Source organism: Camelus ferus, chromosome 6 (assembly GCF_009834535.1).
Source record: "Camelus ferus isolate YT-003-E chromosome 6, BCGSAC_Cfer_1.0, whole genome shotgun sequence".
NCBI classification, from domain to species: Eukaryota; Metazoa; Chordata; class Mammalia; order Artiodactyla; family Camelidae; genus Camelus; species Camelus ferus.
Window position 1 is genome coordinate 17,356,650 of NC_045701.1, and position 20,377 is coordinate 17,377,026.

Below are 20,377 nucleotides of genomic sequence, written 5' to 3' on the forward strand. Positions count from 1 at the left end.
GCTTTCTCAGGATTATTGAGGATCAAATAAACTCACCCATGAAAACCATTTAGAACAATGCCTGGCACAGGGGTGAGTCCTTAACATTTGCTGTGATGTTGATAATGATGACGGTAATTACTATTACATTAGTCTCTTGGAGATAACCCATTCCAAGTCAACCCTTAACACTACTTTTGGCTCTTGAAATTTTCCCTGGCACTACATCTTCATAGGGGAAATCTTTGTCTCTGTCTTTTTCCCCTGAGGTCCTCTCCCTGAATTCTGACCTCTTCCATTCTCTATTCTCTTTTTGTTTTACTTCAATCTTGTTAATTCTGACTATAGCAATCTATCACATATGCCCAGACACCAACTTTTATCATCCATGTGAGGGGGAGCCCAGTGGAGTGGTTAAATACTCTACAGCAATACCATTGATGATCTGGTTTCTGTTTTAGAGCATCAGTCATTTCCTTTGCAGCAGAAACTGTGACCACTACGTATTTGTTGGACTGAGTTGATTCTATTCTTGTTCTGACAGTTATGAAGATCCCATTCTCAAAAATTAATTGCTGCTTTGAATTAGCCTAGAGCTTGAGAGCTGGATAAGTATCCCTTTATTTACATTTAAGTGCCTGCTATCTTCTGCCTGGCTGTTTTGCTCTGGAAAGCAGAGTTTGGAATCTCTGGCTCCTGATTTATTTGCCGGGTATGTGTTATGATCCTGCAGGCAAGTGATCTTTATTCACAATTTCTTGGGCGTTTTGCTACAATTGTATTCTTACTAGATCCTTATCTGTTCCCAACTAGTTTGTTATAGACTCAGCTTTCTCCCTTTCCTTGCACTTAGCTGCTGATCTCTGAGTTGCGGAGATGCTTGCAAAAGACTGATTTAGGATTGTAACAGAGGGTGAGTGAGTGTTTTAGTTACCTATTTCTATGTAACAAATTACCCCCAGGCTTAGTGACCTGAAACAACAAACATTTATTATCTCATAGTTTCAGTGGGCCAGGAAGCTAGGTATGAGTGGCTTGGTTGGGTTACTGTGGCTCAGAATCACTCATGATGCTGCGATCAAGATGTTAGCCAAGACTTGACTGGGTTGGAAGATCCACTTCTAAGATCATGAACATGGCTGTTGGCTAGGGGCTTCAGTTCCTCGCCATGTTGGCCTCTCCACAAAGTCGCTCATACAGAACGGAAACTGACTTCCTCCAGAAGGAGTGAGCCATGTGAATGAGCAAGAGAGTGCCTCATATGGAAGCAACAGCTTTTATAACCTCATATTGGAGGTGGCACGTTAATTGATTTCTCTGTAGCATTGGACATACGGATCACCACTGGTGTAATATAGAAAGGTCTGCACAAGAGTCTAAATAGCAAAATGTGGGTTCCTTGAGGGCCATCTTGGAGGTTGACCACCATATTCTGAACCTCTGGTCCCTAATGATTCACATCATGCCCCTGTGCAATGCACATTCATTCCTGTGCAAGATCCCCCACAGTATCTCATTAAAGCATCAGCTTTAAATCCAAAATCTTATTATTAAAATCAGGTCCAAGAGAGGAAGCGTCTCCTCTGGTGTAGTTCCTTAAATGCAACTCCTAGTGTGCAGTTCCTCTTTACTTACGAGACTAAAGAAACAAGTTTTCTGTTCCCCACACCCAGCATACAATGGGAGGACAAGCAAAGGGTGACTGCTATGGACATTGCTAAATGTCAGCTATTCCTTGATTAAGTATCAAGGCCTGGGAATGATTCTCCATGGCTCTCAGGTCTGCCTTCTGGGGTTTTGGTTCCTTTATCTGAGTCATCCTTCTTTTTTTTAAACAAACTTTTGATTTTAGAATAGTTTTGGATTTACAGAAATGTGGACAAGGTATGCATCCTCTCTGAGCCTCAGTTTCATCATCTTGCTTTCTTCACTTGGAGTGCCCTCTAATATTTTTCACCCACTTGCTTTTCCCCACTAGAAAACTCTTCATTGATTTTCCAGTGATTTTTTTTTCCAGGGTACATTCTCTTCCCAAATCATGCTCAGTATGGAGTTAGAGTCTTCTGCCGTACCTTCCTTCAGCATCCTGTCATGCAAATGAACATGGTGTATTGGAATTATTTATGTCCTCGTCTCTTGTCTGTTGTTTTTCAGCACCTTGAGGGCTGGAATCCAAATCAGTGTCTGGAAGAGGGAAGACACTTAAATATTTCCTGAATAAATTGAATACATTAAAAATTAATTTTGAAATAAACATACAGTAAATATATAGATTGGTGTAGCTATCATCACAATCAGGATACAAAACAGTTTAATCACCCCATAAAGCTTCTTCCTACTATCCCTTCCTCCACCCCTAAACCCTGGCAACCATCAATCTATTCTCTGTCCCTACCGTTTTGCCTTTTCCTGGATGTCATATAAATGGGATGGTATAGTTTGTCACCTTTTGAGGCTGATTCCTTTTGCTCAGCATAAAGCCTTTGAGATTTATCAAAATTGTTGTGTATTTCAATAGTTCATGCCATTTTATTGCTGAGTAGTATTCCATTATATGAATGTACCCCAGTTTGCTTATCCCATTCACCCATTGGAAGGCATTGGGTTAATATGCTGGGGGAGGCATTTGAGAGGATGTGACCACCAGTTAACCCAAGAGCTGGACCCAGGTAATCAGCGGCTCCTCGCTCCCTCCCCTGTCCTTGGAATGTATGTTTTGCCAGCTGTTCCCGCAGTGAGAGCTGTTCCAAGGATGCAGCTTTGAGAGAGTGAGGTGTTGGGAGCAGATGGATAGTATATGTGACTGAACCCAGTTAAGGCCTCTATATAAACTTTTAAGATTCTGGCTGGCAGATGTGAGATCTACTTGTCTTGCTGTCGCCTGAGGCAAGTCTTGTGTAAGAGTTCCCTTACAAAAACTGTCACCTGCAATCTGGAGTCATCTGCCTCTTCCTGCCATCTCTCCCTGCCCTTTGTGTGTAAGGTTTGTAAGCCGACATGATTCTATTTTTCAGTGATTATGGATAGAGCTACTAGAAACATTCATTTAAACAGGTTTGTGGGTGAACGTAAGTTTTCATTTCTCTAGACTGAATACCTGGGAGTGGTATTTCTGCATTATATGGTAAATATGTGTTTAACTTCATAAGGGACAGCAAATTATTTTCCGAAGTAGCATATCATTTTAATTCCCACAGTAATATGTCAGAGGTTTGGTTCTTTTGAATCTTCTCCAGAACTTGGAATTGTCAGTGTTTTGGGGGAACCATTTTAATAGATGTGTGATTGTATCTCATATGGTTTTGATTTGCTTTTCCCTAATGATTAATGATGTTGAACATGTTTTCATGTGCCTATTTGTCATCCATATGTTCTCTTTATTAAAGTGTCTATTCAGTTCTTTTGCTCATTTTTAAATTGTGTTGTTTATATTCTTACTGTGGAGTTTTGAAATTTCTTTGTTTATTCTGGGTACACGTTCTTTGTTGATCATATATTACAGATTATTTTCTCCAATCTATGACTTGTCTTTCTGTTATCTTAACAGTATCTTTTGTAGACCAAAATTTAAAAATTTTGATGAAGCCTAATTTATCCCTTTTTTTCCCCTAATGGATAGTGCTTTGGAGATGATACTCATAAATTTGTTGCCTAAAGATTTTTTGTATGTCTCCTTTCCTAAAGGCTATATTGTTTAACACTTCACATTTGTATCTTTGATCCATTTTGAGTTATTTTTGTATAAGATGTGAGGGATAGGTCAAAATCCAATTGTATTGACTGTGAAGTCACACAAAATAAATGTAATTTCTTCTGCAAGCCAGTCTGCGATTGCAAATTCATTTTCCACCACAGAGAGGGAAAACATACTAGATCTCACTAATAATATCAATGGCAAATACAGAATATTCAGGGATGAACTTAAAAAAGATTCCAGGACCTGTGTGAAGAAAACTTCAAACCATTTTTTAGAATATAAGAAAAATGGAAATAAATGGAGAAGTATACAATGAGAAGACAATATTGTGAAAATGTAGATTCTGTCCACTTAATCATGAGATATAATGTAATACTCATTTGGACCCCAGCAGTTTTACATTGCAGAGGAGCTGTTTTGCAGATCGGGCTTTCCAGGAAGCTGACTGAGCCAGCTCCATGGGGAGCACTGGCACGAGCTTGAATCCTCAGTTACACAAAGTTGGGACCAGGTGGCTGGTCTTTATAGTGCTCCCTTCACCCCCAGTCTGTCAGTCACCAAAGGCAGGCCACTTCTGGAAGGAGGCCTCATCAGAGGTGTGACAGTTTCCTTAAGCTGAGGGCTCAGAGCTGGGGGCCATCTTCTGGCAGCCCTCCCAGAATCTAGAGGAGTACGCCTTTATCTCTGAATGAGGATCTGGGTGACTCATCACAGCATCCACCACATGGAGGAGACTGGACAAAAGTTCTGTCTGTGAAGTTCATGTGAGATAATAAATATGATAGAACACTTCATACGATTTTAACAAGGAAGAGTTATGTGGGAAGTCTTGCCCCATAAGACATAATATACAGTACTCAAAGCTACCTACACTCGTGAAAAGAGCAAATTATTAGCCTATGCATAGATAGTCAGTGGAACAAAAATGTAAGACAAGAACCAGACCTTTGCATGAGTAAGAGTTTAGGTCACAATACATTTGGCTTCTCAGTCTGTTAGTAATGAATGATTATTCAATAGGTAGTATTGGGACAAAAATGAATTTATATTCTCTAACTCATACCTTACACCGCAGTAAATGTTAGATGGATTCAAATCCATCTCCACGTGCAAAAAAAACCCTTAATAGTACTAGAAAAAATGCAGTGTAATAGCGAGCGTGGAGAAGGACTTTCTAAGCATGATATCAAAGCCAGAATCTATAAAGGAAAAAAAAAAAAACTCCAAAGAAGATTAACATTTCACAGTGGCAACAAATCTGCTGTTATTCATAAATCTAGTATCAGCTGAATGCTTATTATGTGCTGTTATCAGGACTTGATATGAATTGTCATCTAGCCCTATGATCAAGACATTGTTGTGCTCCTTATTTTATAAATGAGGAAGCTAAGAATTAGAAAAGGCAAGAAATGTACCCAAGTTTGTGAAGGAAAAGCTGGGCTGGGCTAACAAGCTAACTCAAATCTAAGTGTAACAAGTGTCGGATTACTGATCTGAGTTCTGCTGGTCTAACTCATAAATCTAAGTTAATAAGTGGCAGTTTGCTGATTCCCTGTTCATGTTTTTTTTTTTTTTTTTTTGCTAGCCAGCTGGATTTTCAAAGAGACATATCTAGCCTTGAAATGTTGGTTTGCTGCCTCCCTGCCTCTACTTTTGTGATAATGATTCTGCTAAAGCTGTTCCATGCCTATTGGCTGAATACCCCAAGCTTGTAATTAACCCTATAAAACCTTATGCACACGTCTTGGATGTGCTCAGAGCTTCAGAGCAGAAGCCCCTCTGAGCCCACCGGTGTAATAAATCTGAGTACTCCAACCCTCTGAGTGGTGCTTGTTTCTTGGCTGGCCTGTCATTTCTGTAACAAGTTCACAAAGTGAGGACACGGAAGAGCCAAGATTGAAGCCAGCTTGTTCAAACTCCCTATGCTATAAGCAAATGCTATAAACAAATGTAACAGACAGTGACAACCTAGGAGATACATCTAGGTCATCAACGTCAAAAGGTGACCATCGCTACTTTAAAAAGGTGTGTTAACAAATCAGTATTGAAGATGTGCTTGCTCCAGTAGAACTACTCAAGAGTCCAGGGTAAAGAAGAGGAACGACTAGTCAGCATGTGAGAAGAACTTCAACTTCACAATCACACCAGTGAGGAGAAAACAAAGAATTCGTATAAGGAGAAAATAGTTTCCCTTTGACCCTTAAGCCAAGAGTAAGGAAGGCTACTGTCCTGGAAGGAAGGGAGTGGGGACATGGCCACTGTCATGGGGGAGGTGAGCAGCACAAATTTTCCAAAGAGCTATTTGGCAATATTTATCAAAAGCTTTTACCCAATAATGCTACTGATAGGAATTTATGTTAAGAAAACATGAAAAAAAATGATGTATATGCTTTTTACTTTGGTGCTGTAATGTTAATAGGAGTTTGTAAAAAAAAAAAAAAAAAAGAATTTCAATTACTGTACTACACTGTCATTAATGATGATGATGCCTATCTAAATTAACCTAGAAAGTTGTTTAGGTTTTTTATTGAGTGAAAATGGATAGTGTCACATTTTTGTAAATATAGCTATAGATATAATATTCTGGAGAGTGAAATCGAGAATGTTAGTAGTACTTATTTTTAGATGGTAGGATCATGGAAGGTTTTTCTCTTTTTGCTAATCTTTATATTTTTATTTTTCTACTATAAATGTGGATGTCTTGCATAATACAGATTTTCGTCCTTGATATCAAAGTTTTGAGTAGATTTTCTTAAATCTGAAGTCCTTTTGAAAGTAGAAAACAGCAGTCACATTCCTTGCTGGGCATTTTTAATTTCTGTAAAATGTGTTTCAACTTACTTCATGTTTTTGGTTTCCACTTGGTTCTTCTTTAATTTCAACTTGGATCATTTTTTTTTGCTTGGGTCCTCTGTGTGTGTTTGCTCCCTGTACCTAGAAAATTTGCTTTTTCATTTGGTAAGTAAAGCTTTCAGAGAACAAAGCTACCAATGTAATCTGAGTAGGTGTGGATCAGAATGAATTAGGCTGCAGGAAATGGTTGGGGACTGTTTCTCAAGATCTTTACTTTTTTTTAGTCTTTTGTATTCAGGAAAGATTGAAAGCCCAAGTGGGAGAGGAAGGCTTTCAGGTTCTTAGGGTTTTTAAAATGCAGGTCTCGAAAGCCTGAGACTGAGTTTCCTTGGCATGACAGAAACAGAATTTGGTGCAAAAAGCAAGCAAATCACGTTGGCTGAGATATTATCTCTGTGGTCCCTCCCACCTCCCCAAGTGTCTTGGGCTTTCTCTGCTCTTCCCTGTCAAACACCCCTCTGCCTTTTCTCTACTTCTTTCTCCTCCAGGCTCCCTAAACTGCAAGTGTCCTTGAATGTGGACATCTTCCCAAAGAAGGTAAAATCGCCTAGGGAAGTAAGGAGAGAAAATAAGAATTTATTTTCCAGTTTTCAGGGACTGTTTTCAGTGAGACATTTAGCTCAAGGTCTGTGCCAAGGTTTCTCTGTGTGTGTGTGTTGCTTTGTTTTGTTTTTGTGCATATGTGCATTGCTCTAGTGTCATATCTCTTTTACACCTTTCACCTACTGCCCCCCTTGCCAGACTGTCTACACACTCTTCTCACTCCCACAAGGTTCCTAATTGGACAGCAGTCGTAACAAAGAGGAGGGAAGAATGAGATATGCACGGTAGTGTTCTCGTGAATACTGATGCAAAAGTGTGTGGGAGATGGTTTGAACATTTGTGTTCTGTTGGGATGTCAGGATACCTGTAGATATTCCTGTAGTCTTCTGATTTGTTCTCTTTCTTTCTTTCTTTCTTCCTTCCTTTCTTCCTTCCTTCTTCCTTTCCTTTCCGTTCCTTTCCTTTTCTCTTTTCTTTTCTTTTCTTTCCTTTCCTTTTCTTTCGTTTTCTCTTTTCTTTTCTTTTCTTTCCTTTTTCTTTCTTTTATTCATCTATTCCTCAAACATGATGTAGTTCCTGTATATGTCAGACCCTCTACCATGCCAACGGGATAGAGGGATAAACCTAACTCCAGTCTCTAAGTAGTTCACAGTCTGGCAACAGAATCCCCAAATCTGAATGTGCAGAATCACTTGATGTCTTTTGTAAGAATGCAGATTTCTTCAGACCTCCTCAATCCAAGTTCCCAAGGGAAGGGTTCAGAAATTGGTATTTTAATGAAATTTCCCAGATAATTCTGTGCACTTAGCACTGGCTGAGGACCAAAGTTAGGAGTCCACTAGTAAGAGTTCAAGATGAAAGAAAACAAAATTAAGAACTGAATTGCAGTGTAACTGCCAGACCAGCCAGCTCTCCCTCTCTCCTGTCCTTCCCACCATTCTTCCCATCTTTGAGCATCCAAGTCAAGAATGGTTCGTCAGTTTTCTATTGTTGTGTAATAATCTGCCTCCAAACTTAGTGCTTTATATCGATAATAATTTATTTTTCACAGCTCTGTAGATTGACTGAGATCAGCTGGGTAGTTCTGTTCCGTGTGGTGTCACTGAGGTCACTCAGGGGGCTGCATTCAGTTGGGGGCTCCACCGAGGCTGGAATGTCCAGGATGGTGCCTCATACTCTGAGAGTCCCTCTCTGTGTGGCCTCTCATAATTCAGTTATCTAGCCCAATCCGCTTCGCCACCTCTGCAGCTGACTTCCGAGAAAAGCTGATGCTGATGGTTCTTTTAAGGCCTGGACTCAGAAGTTTCAGAGCATTACGTCTGCAGCATTCCATGCATTCTATGGTCAAAGCAAGTCACAGGGCCAACTGAGGGTAAGGAGAGAGATATATACTCACCTTTCATTGAGAGGAGCAGGAAAGAACTTGTGGTCCTCTTTAATCCACCACAGATTTAAAAAACAATCCTTGGGAATTTGTGTGCTGACTTACATGTAAGGCTTATATACCCACTGACTGCACAGATGACTTCAGGCTAATGGTTTCCCATGAGGTTTTGGAAATCAGTCAGCTTAGACCAAGACCTTGGCTAGTTGTATAAGGGGCCATAAATGAACAGTAAAATTTAACAGGGCCAGGCTGTATATACAATTGGGTCACTCCATTGTGACTACATAAAAAAAGAGCTAAAGATAAATAATGGACCAACAAGGCATGGGAATGTAATCTAGCCAGATCTTTTTGCCGAAAAGGCTAGCATGATCCTGCATCTGTCTAGACATTCTAAAGCACAGTAAAACCATGACTAGAACATTGTCTTCAGTTTTGACCTTGATGATGAAGAGTCAGAGTTGTTCAGGCTAGGAACAGAAATGATTCTTTCCTTTCTCCGTCGTCTCCTGGGGCCTGGACTTGATTAGGGAATCCAGGCTAGCCTGTGCTCTGAGCAGTGAGGAGTTTGGATGAGAGAAGAAAGAAGCAGGGAGTGCCAGGCCACGAGCCACCTGCTGACCCTGTGCAGCCGGGACTTAGAAGGTAAATCAGGCCACGTCCTTTCTCTGTTCTACCTCCTTTGGCCACTCAGGTTACTCAGCGTAAAGCCAGAGTCTGTGCAAAAGCCTGCGAGGCCCCACCTAGTCTGGTCTCTGTATCTAACTTCGTCTTCTATGGATATTCTCCTTCCGCATTCCACTCCCATCACAGTAGCCTTTGTGCTTTCTTGGAAATGCTGCCACACACACGCCTCTAGGCCTTTGTACTCAGTCTTCCCTCTGCCTGGGACCCTCCTCCTGCAGATCCCTGCACAGCTCATGGCCCCTTCCCTCAGGTCTCTGCCTATATGCAGACCATCACCCTGCATAGAGCAGTCAGCCCCCGTCCCCCTCATACTCCCTATCCACCTTACATGCTTTGCTTTCTTCCCTGCACTTATCAGCACCTGACATATCTTTATTTCATTGATTATATATTTGCTGTCTTAACTTCCCCCATTAGCATGTTAGCGTCAGGAAAAGCAGCAGCCCTGTTTTGTCTTCTGTTACATCTTTAATGGCCCTAGCAGTGCCTGGTACCTTCCAGCTTCTTAGAAAGGATTTCTTGAATAAATGAATGTCTCCTTATTAGCCTTAGGGAACTGAATGCAAGGCCTGGGTCACAGTGGCGCTTCCCTGAATGCTTATTGAATTGACTTGTTGGCCGTTCGAAACCAGGAGACCTGGGGTTAAGTCCCTGTTCTTTGTGATTTCGGGCACGTGTTCATCCTCTCCATGTCTCGTCAGACATCTCCTCTATAGACTCAAAATTTAAAGGACTCCTAGATGGGAAAGTGTTTTGGAAGGAAAATTACCAGTGGTCTTGTATTGCTCTTTGAGGGTCTTGCTTACTGTTCAAGGCAAGAAAATTGCAGCCCACTCTCTCAGTTCTGTTCTTTGTGTCCTGCTGGTTGGGAGGGATAATATCAACCCAGCCCAGAGTTAATGCATCAGGAGGTACAGGCAGTGCTGGGATTCTCAGAGGTGAGGGGAGGTGGGAGGGATGCAGAGATGGCAGTGTCCCACACACAGGGAGATCTAGTTTTATCACCATCGGAGTGGGTTAGAGCACATGTCAGGAATTTGGGGGCAGGGATTTATTAGGGTTTTGAATCCCTCTTCTAGTAGAAATAGTGATTATTTTCTAAAATGCTTATGAATACAGCATTGGCTTAGGTGTCAAATTACCTAGATTTGAATTTCATTTCACCACTTTTTAACTGTGAGACTGCAGGCAAATTACTTAATCGTTAAAAAATTCTGGTTTCACCTTCTGTACTATCTGTCAGCTTTGCTGGGCCATTATGAAGGGTAGGTGAAATGTTCCATGCAAGGTGGCTGGAACATGCACATGTTTATTAGCATTATCATCATTATTACTATGATCAGAAGTAGTAGTAGAGTAGTAATAGTAGCCTCTCATCTACCACTTAGTAACTTAGGGCCTCTTAGTCTCATTTTCCATTCAGTGAAGTGGGATGATAATCCACATGACATGCCTGTTATTCCACCTGGCTTGGGAAACCAAATGATGGTGTGTATCAGAGGATTTTGTAAATGTGCAAGCATTATCCAGGTGTTAGTTATTACTGGATGTTAAGATTCAGCTACTGTCGCCAGCCCCAGGGATCCAGCTCCGTCTCCCCTCCCCCATGGAACACATACGGTGGTCCTTCAGCCCTGCTTTGGCCCCACAATCTCCGATCCCTCCAGCTGCAGAGTCAGATCATCCTCCAGACCCGAGGGAACCAAGAACCTCAGTCCCAGGTGCAGGATAAATGCAGGCCTTTCTCTAATCAAGTCCCCATGAGGGACCCTCGGAGATATGATGGAGGGACATACTTTAAGAGCTACCACTGCAGACCTATCTGAGGATTGTCAAAACTGTCAATAAAGAAGGTTGTCAAGTTTCTCTCCCCGAGGTTTTTAAGTACAAGAGTCTTGCCTGAAGATGGAGTCTGAATTATATGACCTCTCAAGATCATGTCTCATTAATATTCCAGGTCACTTCCCGAGTTTGTATAGCCTCTCTTTTGGAAAGTAAGGCCCTTAAGTAATTAAACATCTGAAGGAACTGGGCATTCATTATCTGAGCATTAATTCTGAAGGCAGACCAGGGGATTCTGCAATTTCAAATCGTTTTGGTAAATGGTCATTTGATTATTATCCAACTGATGAAATTAGAAAGAGGTCTTTGAACTCCGTCTCTGTTCACATCCCCGTTCTTAGGGTTTCTGAGTATAAAGGTCTCTGATTAACTTGCTGTAGAGATGCTTTGTTGAATTTCCTTTGTAGACATGTCTGTCCCCTCTGTGATATAGGGAGCACCTTAAGGACTAGCAAGCTGTCTTGTCCTTGTGTATCTCTCATTGCCTGTCACTGTGCAGGTTATAAGTAGTACGCAGTAAATATTTTGTTTCATTTCTAATAAACAGATGAATAAAATTGCAGGGGAATTAATCAATTGATTGTGATCAAATATGGGATCGCTTTTTAGAAAATTTCAGCATACTTCTTGAGTTTGTTTTGTGATCTGTTATCTGCAAACAAGATAATTGACAAATACTTTCAAGTAGACTTTTCTGATAATTCTGAATTAATTTTAAGTACACTTCTGGGGTTTGCAGAAGTCATTTCAGCATGTGGGTTTTGTCCACAGAGGATAGAGTAAGACTCTCTTTCCAGACAGAAGAACGTCCCTAGTCATGTAGCAATAGAAGTAGGGATGAATTCATGTTCCAGTCTCAAGTCCTTTGCTTTGTCATCTGGTTAAAAAGAAAATATCTGACAAAAATTGACTTGACAAAGATCGATTCATTTTAGTGGGCCAGGAATTTCTTGAAAGAGGGTGGTAGATTGAAGTCACAAGATTTGAATTTTGATTCTGACTTTATTTAATGCTGTGGATCTCACTTTCTGTGGAGGTATAATGGGGGTGGAGTGGAGAGGGGAGCTCTAATGCTCCATGACTCACGCTGGGGTTCTGGTGACCCCCCCACTAGGGAGTGGGAGTAGCAGAACTATGTGGCTCTGACTGAATTCCTCGGGGCCAATGTCTTACAGCGCCTAATGCATGAGATGTGGTCAGGGGTGTTTACTGCCTTGTGGGTTCATGGCTGAGAGTCATGGTGGTTTGGGCACTGGTTTTGAGGACAGGCTGAACTGGGTTCTTTCCTCAGACTTGCTGATCATTGGCTTTATCACTCTACATTTTATAAAATCCTTAATCTGAAGTAAAATCTTAATAAGTACGTTTCATTGAAAAATGGAAAAAAAACCCCGTAGTACAGGATTGTTGAAAGGACTGGAATGATGAGGTACCTAAGATAATGTGAGAATCACCTGATACATAGCAAGGGCTAAAAGAATGTGGTGGTGATGGATGGAGCTGATGACAACCGTGATGGTTAACTGGAACAGACAAGGATGTCAGTTTCCTTATCTGCCTCTCAGACTATCTGCCAAGAGGATTGAGTGAATTAATGCTTATAAAGAGGTTAGCAGAATACCCGGTACATTGTAATTTCTATTAAAGTGTTAATGTTTTAAAGAAAAATATGTAAGTTTCCCATACTCTCCAGTATAGATCAAGCTTCTGCTGCGTGGAGCTGGCATAGAAGGAAGGCGTTGGCTGCCACTGAGACATTTTCTGGGCAATGTCCTTTTGTTTCATGACTAAGAAGGAACAGTTCATTCCTGGATGTGCTGTTGCCTGTAAAGACAACAGGTGGTCTGCCAGAGTACACCAGACATTTCTCTGTTTTCCTTTTTCCTCATGCTCCCCCTCCTTTTGTGTTCTTTTTTTCTCCCCTTAGTTCATATTCAAGTTACTTTCCCTCTGCTGTGATCTTCCCCCTCATATCTGCTCTTATCCTTCCTTTGCTGCTAAGCCACACGACTCATGAGGACCGCTTTGACAGAGGTGCAACTGTTCTTGGGCAATCAAAGAGCTTCTCATGCTCGGCTCGAAGTCACACGGTAATGCTGCAAATGTCAGCTCAAATGCCAGCACAGAGCCGGACCCCCTGTCATCTCTCCCTTTTGAAGAGCTCCTTTGTGGGGGTCTCCTCCTCAATACTGTCTTGAGATAGAGTGCGTCTGCACCCATCTGTTTGCTCTTCTTTCTCATTCCTTAAGGAAGGAGTGGGAAGTTGGACTGGGAAAGAAAACTGCCGCAGCAGAGAGTCTCCCCTGAAACTGCACCACTAGCTCGAGTTAGAAGGGCGATGAAGGGCGGGGCTGTCACACGCAGAAGGCCCACCTGCTCGTGCTTCATTTGCACTTCACAGGTCACTCTGAAATTATGGACTTGTCTTTAACACCAGTGGGTTTCCTAATTGAAATTTGTCAATCTAAGTTGTTTGTTTATCACGTCAGATTTTTGTGCTTTAAATGTTTTAAACTAGTTTGCTGTGAACCACGAAAAATAGCCCAGGCTCACACTTAATGAGAGAGCGTGTTAGATTCTGGGAATAACCCCAGCAGCCAGTCCGTTTGTCAGAGCTTCTGTAAAGAGCTTTTTTCCTCATGTAAGTAAACACTCGAAAATGAGATTAGGGTTCCTTGTAAGTCCCAGCATTTAACTAATCATTTTTAGTTACTTGTTGTTTACACTCAGTCTAAAAGGCCTAACATAGATGTGGGAGAAAGTAACTGTCTACATTCCAGAACTGAGCTGGTCCATTCTCAAGGTGAAATCCTTGTGAGACGTTCTCAGAATAATGAGGGTGAGCCTGAAAGGTGGTTGATTTGGCCTTAAGTCTTACCCTAGTTCTAACGAGTTTCGTTCCTTGTCCAGGTACACATGTGTCAGCAACCTTTGCAGGAGCAATAGGTCATTTCTGCTTCTCCACATCTAACCCCAAACCTGAGCTGAGAACTGGTATTGAGCATCTACTGCATATATGCACATAGCATACACATCTCTAACCTTTATAAGAACTCTGTGAAGTATTATTGCCCTCAGCCTTCAGGTAAAGAAACTGAGGCTTAAAAGAGTCGAGTAACTTAACCAAGTAGGGCAGGTTGTATTTTCAAACTATGGCTACAACAATATTTCCTTATCCTGAAATGGCTTGTCCAGCGCCTTGCCATTCTCCCATCCAGAGCTGAAGTCCATCTTCTCTCCCCTTTGAACGTGGAGGCCTTTGTGACTGCCTCAACACGTGGAATGCTGTAGAAGTGATGCTGCATGACTTCTCAGGTGGGTCAGTGGAAGGTGGCATTTTCCTGTCTAGCTCTTTCTCTCTCTTAAGGGATACTCACCATTGGAACCTAGCTCTCATGTTGCGAGAAAACTCAGGCCACATGGAGAGGTCAGGTAGAGATGTTCTGGCCTGAGGCCTTGGCTAAAGTCCCAGCCAACAACCAGCACCAACTGCCTGGCCTTCCAGTGGCTCCAGCTTCAGGCCAGCCCAGCTTATGCCTGATGGAGCAGAGATAAGCTGCCCCTGCCAGGTCCTGCCCTAGTTGCAGACTCATAAGCAAAATAAATATTATTGTACTAAGATACTGAGTTTTAGGGTGGTGTGTGATTTAGCAATAAAACCAGAATACTAGGCTTGTATAGCTGTCTGTGGATGACCCAGGATTTGAACTCAAATTTGTGTGACTTTTTAATCACTGTAGGCTGGTTCCACGGTCCTAGACCCTGAGTCTCCCAAACCTTACTCCTTGAGTAACTCTTCTCCTCCAGAGCTTCTCTCTCAGCCTGGGACCCAGGGCCATTCTGCCTCGGCTTGCTGGAGGTGTGCTCGTGGCTGTTCAGCACTGAATTTACATCTGTAGTCATTAGTGTACAGAAGCCTGAGCATCAGCCTCCACACCCTGGGTGGGTGCCTGCCTTGGGCACTCGTGGGGAAGCTTTCCGCATTAGAGTGTGGCTTTCATCAGCGCTTGCTGAGAGCGCAACAGTAAGTCTTCACAGCAGCTGGTGTAGCGTAGTGGTACGTGGGCAGGTTCTAAAACCTGAATGTCCTAGTTCAAGTTCTGCCCCCTCTATTTACCAGCTGTTTGGCCTCAGACATTTGTTTAACTTCTCCGTCTCCTAGTTTTCCCAAGTATAAAATGGGACCAATAATAGTCCCTTTTTCATAGAGTTGCTACAGTGGATTAATGAATTAAAGAATTAAACCTTTAGAACAGTGGTTGGCATATTAGCTCTCAGTATTTGATCACACATCTTTTTTTTTTCTCTTCAGGTCATTGGGCAAGAAAAATGTGAACTTTTCCTGTTGGCTGTTTTTCTTTGTGGCCTCTTGTAACCCATTTTTGCTTTAGGTGGAAGGTGGGGCAAATTGTGCTGGGCGAGCATTTTCCCAGCGACAAGGACTCCCTTCTGGACTGACCAGAGATTTTGGTATCTAAGGTTCAGCCTTGCTTTTGTCTTAGCCACACCAGTTGTTTGGCCAAATGAGAGCTCTTGGTTTCACCATTAATTGCTTGTAGTGTGTGTGAATAGATGTGTGAGCTGAAATTTATTTTGGAAGACACTTGAGAAAATTAGGTATCTCTCCATAAAGACTCAGGGGAGCCAATGAACAGAAAACATAAGAGGTTGGAGAAATCTTCCTGCCTTAATACAGACAAGAAAGAAACACAAACACTTGGACAGGACAGGCAGGGCCGACACAGTGTCAGTGACCACATGGGACAGAACGGTAGGGGAGCTTTAGTCCAACCTCCTCACCTATAGGTGAAGCCCCAGGGTAAAGCATCGGCCCTGAGAGGGTGTCACCAGCATGGTCTTTAAGAGCCTGTGGCTGAATCACCTTGTGCTCTTAATCACCAAGAACATTTGACTTGGGGGTCTATTAATTTGGATTGTTCTGATAAAATGACTTGGATTTTCCATCTTCACAATTAACTTTCTGTTCAGTTTCTTTTACTTGAATTAAAACTGAGGTAGACAGGTAGCTGTGACAAAGCAGTGTATATTTAGAAGTGCCATTTGCTGAAACTAGCCGGGTGTCAGAAATGGTAGGAAACATATAATTATGTAGTCTGTCTCATGGCTGAGGAGCCCTACTGGTGTGATGGCTAAATTAGTTTTATGATATTATTTCTGGCTTCAGTTCAGGTGAATCTAGGCACCCCAGGAGGCACACAAACCCTCTGCCATCTCTCTCTTTTGAGGACCTTCCCTTGCTATATGGAAACAAATGTAATATCAACATGAAATGTAAGTTGAAAAGCTTTCCTTGGCCCTTTGTGTGACGCCTGGCTTTTTATATCAGTTACTTGGTTTTTATCTCCTGTCTGCCATGCTCCTGAAGTCTTTGCTGCCTCAGTGTGCTGCTTAGATGCTTAATGCATCCTCTGTTGAAGCCCGGTCCCTCTGAGCTGGTGTTAATGAGGTCCCAAGAAGTAGTGCTACATTTTGCAGCACAATTTCAGTTGCTCAGAGAGATGGATGGTATGAAACAGGCAGAAGGGCTCCCTTAAGTCAGCCTGGAGAACAGGACCACCAGCAGCCCTGAGTGGAATTCAGTCAGATGGTGCTGAGGAGTAGGGGAGTAAGGAGTGATCCCTTTGACAGGAAAACAAATTGAAAGGGGAAGAAAATCAGAAGACAAATGCCAGTTTTCAAAAAGGGGGCTGGGACTAGAAGGGCACTGCATTTGATCAAATTGAGGCTCCACACTGCAATGGTTTTCTGATATTCTGTGGGAGATTTCTATCTGACATTGGACAGGGTCTTCATTTTAAGGTGTCTCCCAAGGAAAGAAACTTTCCTCTGTAGCTTTTGGGTGCCAGGATTAATCTCCGTTCTGATGATAGCCACATTTGGGTGGTTAAAAAAACGCATAGATAGCTGGTGATTATGCCTCCTTTCCTCTCCTGTCAGCTTGCATTAAATGGCAGCTCTTTGCAGATAAAAAGTTGGGAATAGTATTTCACTGTGTGTGTGAACGCAAACACAAAGACTGAAATCTTAGCACTGGAGGAAGTTTTAGATGAAGGTGTCCTTGTTATTTTCTTAAAAGTAAAAATTGCACTGTCTAAAAGGTACATAGCACATCTGAGGGCTCTTTGAAACATTTTGCCTCTCTCCTTCCATGTTCTATGCATTTCTAAGCAGGGAGACTTTAGGCAACTGTAAGGAAGAGGAAAACCTACCACAGATATTCAGGTTTTAGCCAGAATGAAATGCCTTATTCTCCTTGGGCGGCTCTGAAGTCCGTGATTCCCCATGTGATTCATGTGCAGCCTAATGACTGGGGGATTTAGACAGCCTGGTATCAATCCTGGCTGCTCCATTTACTCAACATGGGACCTTAGGCATTTTAATTAACATTTTGGAGGCTCAGTTTCTGCAGCTGAAAAATGGAGATATTGAACATTGTTGTGATGGTGTAAGGACTAATGAAATAATGTATATAATGATGTAACGTAGTGCTTGCCAGGTAACAAGTGCTCAGTAATTGTTACCAATTTATAACAACAATAACAACAACAGCAGCCTGAAGTACTGGACGTGCTGGCACATGTGAGAAAGCAGTTTTGGAGATAAAACCTGGGATTATGACTGTGAACAAGAAAAAGGCATTAGAGAATGAGCTTCACCCAAAGCAAGCTGATTTGGAATATAAGGCTAAGGTCTTACGGAACAGGATTCCATATGTGGGTTTCATAATATAGAATGTGCCTGATTGTATTAGATAACTTATCTTTTCAAAATGCCTGTAAAGGGAGGGAAGGCTGTGGATGGGGTGGGAATTATTACTTCTGTGTTATAAACGAAGACCTGAGAGAGAGAAGGTGCATCCTGCACGTGGCCCTTGGGCCTTGAAGCAGCATCATGAAAATCCTACAGAGTGTACATTTGTAACAACAGATGTGCTTATGTTGACACATCGTTATCACCCAAAATCCATAGTTTATCCTAGGGTTCACTCTGTGTATTGTGCATTCTGGGGTTTGGACAAACATGATGACATGACATATATTCACTTTTATAGAACCATGCAGAATGGTTTCACTGCCCTAAAAATCTTCTGTGCTCTGCCTAGTCATCCCTCCTTTCACCCTAACCCCTGGAAACTGCTGGTTTATAGTTTCCATAGTTTTGTCTTTTCCAGAATGTCATACAGTTGGAATTATTCAGTATGTAGCCCTTTCAGATTGGCTTCTTTCATTTAGTAAAATGCACTTACGTTTCCTCCATGTCTTTTTCTGTCTTGATAGATCATTTCTTTTTAGCACTGAATAATATCTCGTTGTCTGGATATACCACACTTTATTTATCCGTTCACTTACTGAAGGACCTTCTGGTTGCTTCCAAGTTTTGGCAATTATGAATAAAACTGCTGTTAAACAATTGTGCGCAGGTTTTTGTATACATAGAAGTTTTCAATGCATTTAGGCAAATACCAGGAAGTGAGACTGCTGTATTGTATGGTAAAAATATGTTTAGTTTTGTAAAATATTGCCAAACTGTCTTCCAAAGTGGTTGCACCACTTTGCATTCCCACCAGCAATGAATGAGAGTGTCTGTTGCTCCACATCTTTGCCAGCATTTAGTGTTGTTGGTGTTATGGATTATGGTGTATAGTGATATCTTACTGTTGTTTTAATTTGCATTTCCCTGAAGATATACGATGTGGAACATCTTTTCATATGCTTATTTGCCATCTGTATATCTTCTTTGGTGAGATATCTATTCTGGACTTTTGCCTATTTAAAAATTTTTTTTTATTGAAGTATAGTTAATTTACAGTGTGTTTCCGGTGTACAGCAAAGGGATTCAGTTATACATATACATATATATTTTTAAATTTTATTTTCCATTATAGTTTATTACAAGATATTGAATATAATTCCCTGTGCTATATATAGTTTATCTATTTTATGCATAGTAGTGTGTATCTATTAATCCCAAACTCCTAATTTATCTCTTCTCCTCCTTCTTCTTTGGTAACCATAAGTTTGTTTTCTATGTCTATGAATCAGCTTCTATTTTGTAGATAAGTAAATTTGTATCATATTTTAGATTCCACATATAAGAGATACCACATGATATTTGTTTTTCTCAGTTTGACTTATTTAGTATGATCATCTCTAGGTTTATCCATATTGCTGCAAATGGCATTATTTCATTCTTTTCTATGGACTTTTGCCTATTTTTAAATTGGATTGTTTTCTTATTGTTGAGTTTTAAGGGTTCTTTTTATATTTTGGATAACATTTGGATACATTTATCTGATGTATCTTTTGCAAATATTTTCTCCGAGTAGGTGGCCTCTCTTCTCATTCTCTTGACAGTGTCTTTTGCAGAGCAGAAGTTTTTAATTTTAATGAAGTTCAGCTTATCAATTGTTTCTTTCATGGATTGTGCTTTTGGTGTTGTATCTAAAAAAGTAATCACCATACCCAAGGTCATCTAGATTTTCCCCATATCTTCTAGGACCTTACAGTTTTGCATTTTACATGTAGGTCTGTGATCTATTTTGAATCAATTTTTGTGAATGATGTAAGGTCGGTGTCTAGATGCAGGTTTTTGCTTGTGGATGTTCACATCTTACTTTTAATGTGAATATTTTATCATTAAAAAAAATAAATGTAGAAGTTCATGAGATCCTTTATTGTTTCATTTTGCAGTGTTTACTCTTACTGCTTATCAAGCCAACCAATAATCACACTTGTTTCAAACTACTATAAAAATCTGAGTAGGTTTCTCTGCTTTCCCCGCCTACTTACTACTTTTGACACATTAGATTAAATTTCAGCCCTGGGCCAATCTGTCAAAGAAACAGAAAATGTCTCTTGCTATGACATATTTGCAGCTGAGGTTTGAAACCAGATGTGTATTAGTTCTTACACAGAAGCAATTCCTCCCCATCAAAGAGGCAGAATCACTGGATCACCCAGCCCAAACCTGTGCTCTCTGATGGGAGAAAAATCTTTTAAATAAATATGCTTAACAATTTGCAGAATTCTTGAGAAATTTAAGGAAATGCAGACGACGATAACAATTTTCTGCTCTGGAAGGAAAATCGCATCCAAATATGGCTGTGCTTTCATCGATATTGAAATTGTATGGGGATGATTTTAATATGGTTATCAACGCCCTAAATTGACAGTATGTGACTGGGGACAGACTATCTGATAAGGGAAGGGGAAAAGCCTATTTCTCCGAAAGCCTCATAGCACACTCATTCTCACAGCTATCTCTAACCAGAGGTGAGTCCCGGCTCAATTTCTCCTCGCACGTGAAAGATAAGGAGTGGCTCATAGTTGCTTTGACTCATCACTCTGAGCCTGGGATGGGGGAAGGGA